Raw genomic sequence first — 12,610 nt, 5'->3', positions numbered from 1 at the left:
TGATTGATTTCTGCCTCGTCAAGTATTGTTCAAACTACTTGGACAGTTTTAGGCGATTAGTTGGCAAGCGTAATACTTTATAAATTCAAACGCCTGAAAATTATTATGATAACACTTAAGTACTCTGAAATCAATTGAACACAACACATACATATGATCGATCACTCATTCCCCGCTAGCGTTTCCAATATTAGCATCTAGTTGATTTTAAACTACGTAAAAACATTGCATCATTTTTCCCCTCTTTGAATAAAACTTTAAACTAGAGCGTATTAAACGGGAGTGTTAAACGATTAGTTAAATACCTATATTTATTATTTACAAACCGCAAACGTAGGGTAACAAAATCATATTTTAACATAAAACTTTGTTATCATTGCGAGCATCATAGATTGTAATCTATTGATGAAATTTAAAAAATACGTGAAGGTGGATTCATACACTTTACTGTATTGGCTATTGAAAATAAGTAAAAATAATTATTCGTTTCTTTCCACAGTCTCATATAAATCCAAGTCACTTTTAGTAATTATTATTTTCAAACACGTCCAGTACGTGAACTGTCATCCGGCCAACGTGGTTCTAAATGGCGCCGAGTTAATATATCTATCGCCTCGTTAGTTCTCGAGTCATGGCAATTTCTATTCACTCATATAAACTCAGATTTTTTTTCCAACTTTTAACAGGGAATCACTTAACTGTTTAAGTAAAAGTGCGTCATTAAAGCATAACAATTTGTTTAAGTATTGTCTCAAATAATCGAGACTTCTTCTTTCTATATATTGGTAATGGATCATGGACAATAGGATTAAGACTTGGCTTGATTCTTTAATGATCGGTCTATACACCCCTACTCCGTTATTCTAGGCCTTTTGATAGTTAGCAACGACCTGACGCCAAAAGGTAACAGTTTGTTTTCATTACAAATCAAACCGGCTTTTATTTGTAAATCGATGCGTTCTTAAAAACCACTTAAGCGTGGTTCCCGCGAGGTCAACGCAGTGCAATTGTTTCGAATATATTGCTTGTGATTGGTCAAATCACGTCACTTACGTTGCGCTTACGTCCTTGCGTTGCGTCCAAGTGGAAACCAGGGAAGAGTGACATTAGGCCCTATTTTTATTTGGAAAACATGGTATTAAGATAAATATGGTTTTTTTAAAATAAGTTTGCCTATTACCAGTTTTCAGACATATCCGCACAAGAGAATAGCTAAGTTAGTCTCTATTTTAGAGAAGGGCTAGCATTAAATCGAAATCAGATGAATTCAGTTGAAGAAACCTTAATAAAAACCAAGATTATCAAAAATCAAATCAACTTAATATTGGTATTAATAAATAACAAAGCTTCTCTTTCAATTTAATATTTTTTCAATCTTAAAGATGTATTGTCCCCTAAAAACATGAAAAATGAAGATTTATTAAATCACACTTTGAATAGGTTATTTTTTAGTTTTTACGCTTAATAATCTCCTTAAAAACAAATGACAAAATAAATGGTCAAATTCAACCAAAACCCCATTCGCTGGCAGTCAATTTGACTATTTTTTGCTTTAAATTAGTTTCCCAGGTAAATAAATTAAAATGACAAAAAAACTTATAAAAATTAATTTTTCAGGTGGAAATACATCTTTAAAATGACTTCATCCCTAAAAATGCAGACAGTATAGAATTATTATGTAATACCATGTTGATTGTTTTTATATTACTTAATGTTCCACTGGACGTTGTCGATCCTAAACGAGTGACCAATTATTTTCTCTTTTGTTCGTTAATAGACTTTTCACCCTGTAATTCTATTCCTATTAAATAGCATTGTTCTGGTAACGAGGTAGATGGGCCTATAAAATCTGTACACTTCTCTCTCTCTCTTAAGAAGGTTTTAGCCCCTTTTAATTCTTTGGACTATTAGACCAGAGTAGGACGCCGGCGCTACATTTATCCACTCAAAGTTGTAGAAGAGCTGAATAATAATATCTACAGTACGGTACTTGTTAATTAGGTTAATTAAGACAGTATTATACTGTAAAATGTACTAGTAATTTCCATTTTTTAACTTGGAAACGTAAATGAAACTTGGAAACGTAAATGAAACTTGGAAACGTAAATGAAACTTGAAAACGTAAATGAAACTTGGAAACGTAAATGAAACTTGGAAACGTTGATCATTTGATGCTCTCCATGCTTACACACATCAATCTTGCTTGTATTTTGTATTTTAAACGATGTATTTTATCTGTATTTTTAACGACGTGTTTTATCTTTATTTTACCAAATTTTTAAACCTATGTATATATTTTACTGTGTTTGACCATGAATAAATGGATAGTGAAAAGCTGCCATTGAACAGCAAAACATACACTAACACTATAGGACCTAACTATACGTATTTAGGCATAATTTGACTCGTTGTAACCAGATAAAGAAAAACAACATAATAAGTTCATATTTGTACTACTACAATAGATATTCATTTTGTTATTGATCTATTTTCGACCGTAAGGTGGCGCTCTTCATATTACTATCGTTAAAAAATCGAGTGGGGAGAAACTTATTAGTAGTTTAAGCCAAAGGCAAAACACATTAAACTATATCTTATAAACGTCGTCTACAACCTAATTGTTCCCATTTATTTGCTTCATGTCCTTAAACGTATTATTCGTCTGTAGAAGCTTTAAGATTATAGGTACGATGTTTATGTCAAGTTGTCTTGTTATCATTTTCGCCAAATCTTAAAACACTTGTATTCCATTGTTTAATGTCTTAACTAGGTTAACCATTAAATATAACGTCTTAACTGTCTAGCTATGTTTTAGGGTTATTAACTATTATTTCTTAACTATATTATTAATTCTATATTCTTAAATAGCCTACTTATTTATTATCAATTTTTGTTTTTTTTTGGAAAACTTATTAATCTTTTTTCTATTGATTGAATTATTCATTTAATTTATTTCGTCTTTTTATAAATAATAAAAAATCACAAGGTACAGAGCACTTAAGGGGGGGGGGGGGGGCGGGATTGTCAAAAAGAGAAACAAAACACTATCGAGTGACTCTCCGACCCCTGAAGTGTAACAATTAAATAAACTTAAATACATAAATGAATTGAAGTACCAGTTTTTAGTCGCGTGTATACGCGACTCTATAGCTCACTATGTCGGTCTGTCGGTAAACACTAACTTAAATTTGCGCACGCGAGTGCAGTCATGTACATTGTTATGTTGTATTTTATTTAACATTTTTTTATTATTTACTTAATTTTTTTAAATTATTTTTTTCAATTTATTTAGATTATATAGTATGTAGGAACCTTTATTTAAAAAAACTGAAACATACGAAATAGCAATCGGAAACAATTCCTTCCTGATTTAATCATTGTACCGTAAAACTCTATAATAAATATTTTAACAACTTAACTGTTTAGGCCGGCATTACGTAATTATCTGTTGAGATGTGTAAGTTTAGTAACTAAAACAATATGGCCCACAGCTTTTAGTAAGACAACTATTGTTAAATAATGAACACCGTCTTATAATTAATTCAAAAACACTCTATAATTTTCCAAATTGTGGCAAATTAGGAAGCGAAATAATTGACGTGATGGGCAATTATCGTACAAATAAAGAAGTTCTTTGCACTGTTTTCTAGTTGTCTGCCTCAAGGTATATTAACCACAACGCTCGAGAATCCAATCAAACCGAAGCGCGCAAATTATTCGCCAACGACGATTCCCGCGAATAGGTATACACCAAAAGTGGGTCATAGTATTTAATTAAATGCGAACAACTATTTGTGGGTAATTAATCAAAATTGTGCGCGTTTATGTGTTTGTGATTTTAAAAGGTTTTGGCAATTATAATGAACATATTCGCTACTTATAATTAGTTTGTTAAAATAAAAAACAAAACCTCTCTTCCTTTATTAGCATTTAAATTCTTCTCCCAGGCAAACTTTGTAAATTATGATACAAAAAAAAAAAACGTACCATAGATAGCCAGATGGCAAGACGAGTTAAACAAATCAGATTATTAAAACAATAACTTGCAAAGTTATGGTGGCCATTATAGGTATTTTTATTCAGTAATAAATTATTGTCCATTGTTAGTCTTAAAGCATGACATACAAAATTAATTATAGTTATTTTTTGTTGTATTATGCCTATTATTAGTTAATATAATAATAATATTTATTTGGATCGACACTTTTTATTAACAGTGGCAACATACGTAAGCCTATAATGGTGCGTTCATAGAATTACAAAATTTTAACAAAACAAACCAAATTACTTAACTAAGACAATTTCACGCATTAATTATTAACTATATTTTTCTTGAATAAATAATATAACGAGGAAAGGCTGATGTTACACGAAAGCTTTTAAATTTATTTCTGACTGTTTTAGGCCTACTTTGTTTAAATTAGATCCATTGAGATAACCCACATTGTCATTGACATTTGGGCATTCATTTATGATTCCATAGAGGTCCGATCCAAAATACACAACTGCTGCACAAGTGTGTTACATGACGCTTGTATGCTTTTAGAATATTATGTTTTGCCATTTTAGAGACATATCTTTTGTTTTGATCAGTGTCCCATACTACACAGTCACAGTTAATAGGTTTCAATTGCTTTCCAAAGAAAACGGGTAAAATCATTTAAACTAAAATAGAGTTAATGCTCTATCGATCGGTTACCTTTTTTGATGACACTCTCAGATTGAGTATTGTTTCCAATAGGTTACGGGAACATTGTACAGAAAAGATAGATTCAAACGATAGTGCATATTCTGAAATGAAATAAAACATTGCTGTGTGAATCATTGTGATGAAAAAATAAAAGTAGGTTTCACGTACGCAAATATGTAGGCCTAAAAAGTGTTATTCCGCCCTCTCTCTTATAATATTTTCGTAGGCATTCTGTATGGTTATGTAAAGTAATAACATCTGAATAATTCATCATCAAGGTATGCAGCATTTATCAAGAGTAATTCTGCCCCCTATCGTCGACAAAGTTCATAATACCATCCACACACGTGTCTACTTGTTACTAATTAAGGCTACATTCTCTGTAGGTTTTGAGATTATTCCAACATTTGAAAATTTATACCATATGCCTACTATGACGTAATTTTCAAATGAAATTAATAAATCGGTTCTTTAAGATTTACCCAAGACTATATATTAATATATAAACGATTCCGTGACTCTGAACAGCAATGTAATCACAAGTTCTGTTGTGAAAAAATATTTAAAATGTTATGATGAAGAAAATACATATAAAAAGAAATTTCTGCATACATAACTTACAACATAAGCCCAATACAAATAGTTTTCTAAACTTATACCGTAGTTCTTCTAAAATAGTTCCGTTTTATTCATCTATGGGTTTGAAGGATGTTTGGATTTTGCTTAAGTTACGATAGGTAAGCAGTGCTTAAGTGAAAAAAACAAAAGCTTGTTCTTTTTTCTTTGTATATTTAAGAAAATTATGCACAAATAATTTTTTAGGTTAACCGATTTATAAAAATCATGTTTTTGCTGGTATGCAAGTTTGATAAATCTGATTATGTAGAGGGCGACATACAAAGGATAATTGAGATAATTTCATAATTGAATGTCACTGCACTCAAAAATAAAATTATGCAATCATTCACGGGCAAATCTCATCACATGTTTGTTTACGTATTATATGTTAATACTTCCTATAGCCTGTTTAATTTATGATATTAATTCTGATAACCTATTTGATGGTTCACATTTTGGCCATGTCACGGAGTAACAATATTTTAGGTTGGGATGGTGCTGTCACATGACTGCGAGTTCATTGCTATAAACGTCACATCCGTGGCACATTCTTAAGCTTGGTTCCCACTAGGACGCAACGCAAGGACGTAGACGCAACACACGCGAGTTGACCAATGACAAGCGACATTTCGAATAATCCACCGCTTGTGATTGGTCCGAAGCAAATCAAATACGTTGCGCTTATACGTCTCAATTATTTGAGAGAAATCATATTGAGAGGTCCACTTAATAGGGTCTCAAAGGAGGAGGAACATGGTGGCTTGATAGTGATGGTTGTAGGGGTATTAATTTGGTGTCTGTGAAATAATGGTAATGTTGATATTAATATTGTTAATATAGCCTTATAATATTTGTATTCAGGTATAAAACTTACAAGTAGCCGCATGGCTAAAAACGTTGCATTTACAAAAGTACTGTACAATTGACTTACCTAACAATTAAAAAGATGTAATAAAAATGCATTAAAAGGTACAGCAATATCGCTCTGTATATCGCTTTGGCTCTATGAACTATTGTTTAGCATATGCATTATTGTAGGGATAGGTGAATTTTTAAATCGTTCGGTTCTCGGTTTGAAATGTTGATATTTGACCTTGCCATTGGTTCGGAGCACACGAAGAATACTAGGAATAGGGGTGGAGAGCAAACAACTGAACTGTTTCCTTTTAAACATGCCATTTTACACATTCACAAGATCGTTAACAAATCATGCAAAGTTAAGAATCCAATTAAGTACGTATTTCTATCATTTTGGTAACATTTATTTAAGTTTTGACGAGTATCTTACAACCTTGTTTTTCGAAGACTCGACAGAAACGTATTCCTCTTTATTTATCATATCCTGTACTAGCTACATGAGTGTGCATGTTATTGAAATTAATTTACATCTGAAGGTCCGTGCAATACAAAACCAGAGGGCCGTTAAGGGGGTAAAAAGAAATACATCAATTCAGTATAACCCGTCGTTTTGGACAATTAATTTTAAGAAGGAACTTTTCCTTTTTAAAAGAAATAAAGGAATATTACACGGTGAAACCATTTATGGGATACCCCTCTATTAACTGTCGATAAAGAAGGTGTTTCATCTTAATATGGGGTTTTACTGTTTTGTAAATTTACTGTAAATTTAATTTTAAATAATTTTTACAATTTTTTTGGACAAAGCCATCTTTATATTTACCAATTTTGATCTTCCTCTTATAGACGCGGCGTAAATATTGAGTTAAAATTACATACAGAAACGTATGAGTATGTGTAGGCCTATATCTTTTAAAGTTCCTCAAATAGAAAACTCACACATTTAGGTAACATTCGATGCGCGCTATATACGATACAATGCACTAAAGCTCTGTCTACACTATCAAAGATATTTTATCAATGGGAACCAAACGACCTTCTAACTTCACCTATGTTCAATAACTTGCAAAATCACCGACAATTTTGACACAACACGAGTACGCCTGGCAACAAATGAAAAAGTTACCCACAGTAAACACAGCATGTACACTAGTTTAACCTTTATGAAACAACGATAACACGTGAATAAATAACACACAGGTGTCGATTGGAAATTAATAGATAAACGATAAATGGATGCGTGTAGGCCTATTTGATCAATACATTTTATTACGTTGATCAGTAATTGATAATGTATCTATTTTTCCATGAAACATAACAAAATCAGTGTTTTGAACTGTTAAATCCGGATGATGACCAAGCCCATATAAAAAAAACCACGAGGAAATGGAAAAATAAAAACATCTCTAAATTTTAGATTGAGGAGTGGCGGTGTTCACGAGAGGAAAAGAACTGAGCTATAAGTATTAATTTTCAGGGTCCTAGGAATGGATGGCATAACCACCAAGCTACATTGTACGCTTGCGTATTCAATACTTTGCTCCCACAATAGAGACGCAACGCAAGGACGTACGTAAGTGCAATTTGACCAATCACAAGCGATGTATTAATCTAAATGTCGCTTGCCATTAGTCAACTCGCTTGCGTTGCGTTTAGTCTTTGCGTTGCGTCTATATGCTTGAGACGCAACACAAGGACGTAACGCAACGTAAGTGAATTGACCAATCACAAACGATGGATTTTTTGAACTGTCGTTTGTCATTGGTTAACACGCTTGCGTTGCGTTTGCGTCCTTGCGTTACGTTCTAGTGGGAACCAAGCTTAAGTGGAAACCACTCTTTAAGATTCAAATTCAGTAGGCCTAACGTTTAACTTTATCAATACTGTATTCTTTATCAAAATCTATGGCATTCCGTCATTTTTTACAATCTGCATTTTGTTTGTGGTAGAGTTAGCCGGTTCTGCAAACTTAGAATTTACAACGATACTCTGGAATTTTTGCAAATCATATCACGAGCGCCGTGGAATGCTACTAAAACCAACGAAACAATTGAATTTATATCATGTGAATCATCACTTCACTTTTTTATCTGTTTTTTTTTTTAAAGTTGAATAATATGCTTAACAGATGGTAAACGTTCTGAAAATAATGTCATGCTGCAAGTTTCATCTGTAAAGTTTTCACATAAAGTTTGATAGTGTAACTCAAAAACCCGGAATAATGTTAGGTTTATTTCAATAGAACTGCACCACTAATGTCAATCTGAGAAGGATGTAGGCCTGGTTATTATACTAGAAATTATTAAAGTTCAAGTTAACATTTATTTCTTTCAAAACAAAATAATAATAAAAAAAAAAGAACATTTCTTTTAATTTACAAATATTTTATGAAAATAAACAGACTTGAAAAAAAAAAGTTTCTAAAAAAATGGTAATATATTTCTTTGAGTATTGCAATGTACTATTGCGAGCAGATCTATATATGGACATACAAAATGTTCTCGAACAAATGATCTACTGTTAAATTATTGCCTATATCAAAGGAAAAAATCATTCTAATATGATCCATCAATATCGTCATTAATTTAGATTTTTTTTCAAATTTTAAGAATATATAGGCCTAGATAAACTACAATTGGTCCATTTTAATAGTATGTAGGCCTATGACATTTAAAAGATAAAAAAGTAGTGTATACGTGCAAAAAATGATCTGACGTCATAATGCACATGATTGTCAACTCAACGATCATTGCAAAAAGACATTTTTATATTTTTGAAAGCTCTACAAATAAATGATTATTATCTACTTTGCATACTATAAAATTGAAAATAAGTGTAAGTTTAATATCGCAAATCTATTGTCAAAGCTGATATTAATGGCTATTGCGTGTTACTTATCAGTGTATGAGATGCTATAGATACTGACAAATGTAAATAACAACGAAATATATATAATCAATCGTATGCGCTATACGCAGTACCGATAACAGTGAGAGAGAAGCAGACTATCATTACTACTCAACAACCGGTTGAAGTGGTTCTGATAGTTCATATAAGCCCTCAACAGCCTACGATAAACGGTGATAAATCATTTGATTGTGTACACTTTGTAATCATTCTCTTATAAGTCCAGTAGTGTTTAATTAGTAAAGTTTACATAATGATAACTGATAAACTACGAGTTCCCAAGGTGTTAACGTTGTTGTTCAACTTGTGTAGTGCCTACTTAAATACACTGCGCCTGAGCAAATATTCCAGTAAGGTATTAAGGGAGCATACCCTCGTAATAAGCGTGATACTATTGCCATATACATTGGCTTATCTAGTTAGTAGATGAACAACAGGTCTACAGCTGCCGTAAGTAAACTAATACTTCTGTAAAGTCTGAGATCACAAATTGATAATAATTACGTATGCAGCTACTTCTACCCAAGTCTACCAGAGCTAACGGTTTAAACAAGAGTCTGATGGTTAATTAAGACTGAGAATGGAATGTTATTCTTGTGCTAGGTAGGCAAACTAATTCTCTACATTGACATTAAATATTTATATATACTTTTTCCAGACTATTAACTACTATATAAACTATTGTATAAATTCAAATTGTTGTAGGCCTATATATTTGTGTTGCTTTTTCTGTATTTAAGTTTATTATTTATTTTTATTACTATATTATTTTAGTTTTTTTTTAAACACAAACGATCAGATAACTGAACATAACTTCATAACTTAACCTCTTGCATTCAGTCTGAAGTTACAAGTATGTATTTTTTTTTAATTCTCTGAATGAATTATATGGTCATTTCCTGTCGTGGGGAACATTAGAACATACGTATGCATTTCCCCTGATTGACAACAAACACCCACAGCTTCTGTCAAACGTGCCTCAAAGGAATCCCTGTGAAACATGCATATCTCTATATATACTAGCGCTTGTATCGTCCGGAGGAAAAAATGCGCGGTAAAATGTACACCTGGGACGGTTCGCGTGTTTAGAAGGATCAGACTATACACTCTGCCAAGTCAGACTAGCGCACAGTTAAAAAAAAAAGTATACCGTCGAACATTAAATAAAAGTTAACAGGCCTACCGTACTATCTTAAAGAAAAGAAGAATTCGATGAGTCAACTTTTACAACAGTATCACCCTAGCTCGCTATGTGCCTATGTGTCGGTCTGTCAAATTCAAACATATTTAAAAAGAGTTAATACAACTTAGTAGAGGTTATACAATAATTATATCTAGAGGGCTACTCATAAGGGAATTAAACATTGTAGAGGTTATAATATATAATTTTTACAAGAGGGCTCTCATATAGGAAAGAAAATCTAAGAAGGGATTTAAACATTGTAGAGTTAATAATATATGTTTACAAGAGGGCTCTCATAGCAATGAAAATCAACCATTGTGCCAACATTACTGCAGATAGGCTTTGAAAGAAGATCATAAAAACATATCATTCTTAACGTTAATACTGTTAGGGTTACTGATTAAAATAGCTATTAGCTATATGAGCCAGATTATATTTCATAGAAATTATTATAGTGATCAACGAACAAATTGGCCTAATCGAATGTAATAACGTTGGGAGATCATGCCACGATTAGGAATATTGCTCGACTCAAATGTTTCCCTGTTGATGTATATTTCCCGTGTTATCAGAATATATGAGTCAATTTGATTGTTAACGGTGAAAGATTGAACTGTTGTTATTTTATAAAAGGTTTAAATTATCGTGTTATACGAGAATAACTTGTGAGATTATGTCACAGATAGGCCTATAGGAATATGTTCTAATAATGTAAGGATGCAAGAGTGAGTCCGGCTGCCGGTCCTCTAGTCATACGTGAATCTGTACAGTATGTGAGTTAATTTCTTCACTTTAATATTACAAAACACAGACAAAGACAACCGGCTCCCTCAATCATGCTTATATTGGAAAAGATGGACAACGTGTTGCCACAGTCCGTCTGCATGTCAATTGACCATTCCAACATTCTTGTGATAATACTGGCGCCGTCGATACCCACCCCGACCCCCTCTTGATACTCGCGACGCCAGTGTCATGTCATAAGTTTCTTTAAAAATTTCCGAAAACAAACAAAGTTCCAAAATATTACCATCGTTGTAATAAAATATATAGTTCACATTCTTTACATAGTTCTTGCGTCCAAGTCCAAGTTACGGAAAGAATTAATTTAGACATCATAACATGCCAAGTAAAGGATGTCTGGACGTATGCTTTTAATTATACTTAATTTTCCTTGAAAAGATCGAATCGGTTTTGAATAGAATACACCAATTTGTTAGTTAAGAATTTATTTATTTGTTTTATATACTCCATATATAGAGTATTTATTTAATTTGCATAATTTGTTAGGTTTCTGGTTTTTTTTCATATTCCATATTTCCAATTTTTATCTAAGTCCGATTTTTTAATAATTAACCATTAAAACTGATCTGAAATTGAAATGTTGATATGGATGCTTAAATATTTTTGGGGGTTAATTTTCTCATTTTTCACTGATATAGTGTTCTGTTTCTGTTTCTCTATTTTGTATGGTCGTTTTTAAGATATTTACCATGTAGGATGATTTTATTTGATGCGTCACAATAGGTGAGAAGTGTAAAGCTTTATCTCCACTCTCAAACTTTATGTGACAACAAAATGTAATGTGTCCATATATGGAATGATGATGTCATATCACTACCATATTTGAGTATATAACTACCATATTTGGGCATATCACACTTTTTTTGTCAAACAGGTTTGATAGTGCAGTAAATTTTTCCAGCATAAATAAATAAAAATCGTCATTTTGCCAATCTAAATTCCAGAAACTATAGGCCTATTAAGAACGATATATGCCTACATTTTCAATGATGTTTCCTCTATCTACAGGCCTATTTAGGCTTACATTAAAAGAAAACCAACGGCTTTAATTTCGAATGATGTTTAGTTTAGGTTAAACAAAAGAAATGTATATCTTCTATGAATTAATGACTCGAAAAGGTGGCTGTATGACGTGTTATTATTTCTAAAAGCCTAGACAAAGGCACCCACACAAATACTACTCTCACTAACTAACCCAGATTTAAGGTAGGCCTATTTCATAATTTCGAAAAACTAATTTATACACGTCACTAGACCTGTCACTTTGTTAATTTGTTTAACAACATATCAATTCAGCTTATACTGTAGGTTCAAAGATGTATTTGATAGTCCGAATATATACCAAATGATAATCTCATTCAGATAACTGGATCACGTAGGCCTATGTAAACTTTCAACAGTTTAGAGGTAGACAAAGAATAATTAACTAAAATATAGTCAGTATTCATGACAATGTATTTAACATTTTCTATAAATGAGGTTTATAATTTATTTTTTTTAACCACAAGGTAATAAAATTGTATTTAAGCGTGGTTCCCACTAGAACGCGA

The sequence above is a fragment of the Antedon mediterranea genome, chromosome 4 (assembly GCF_964355755.1).
Source record: "Antedon mediterranea chromosome 4, ecAntMedi1.1, whole genome shotgun sequence".
In the NCBI taxonomy this organism is placed as follows: domain Eukaryota; kingdom Metazoa; phylum Echinodermata; class Crinoidea; order Comatulida; family Antedonidae; genus Antedon; species Antedon mediterranea.
This window is presented reverse-complemented; position numbering follows the sequence as displayed.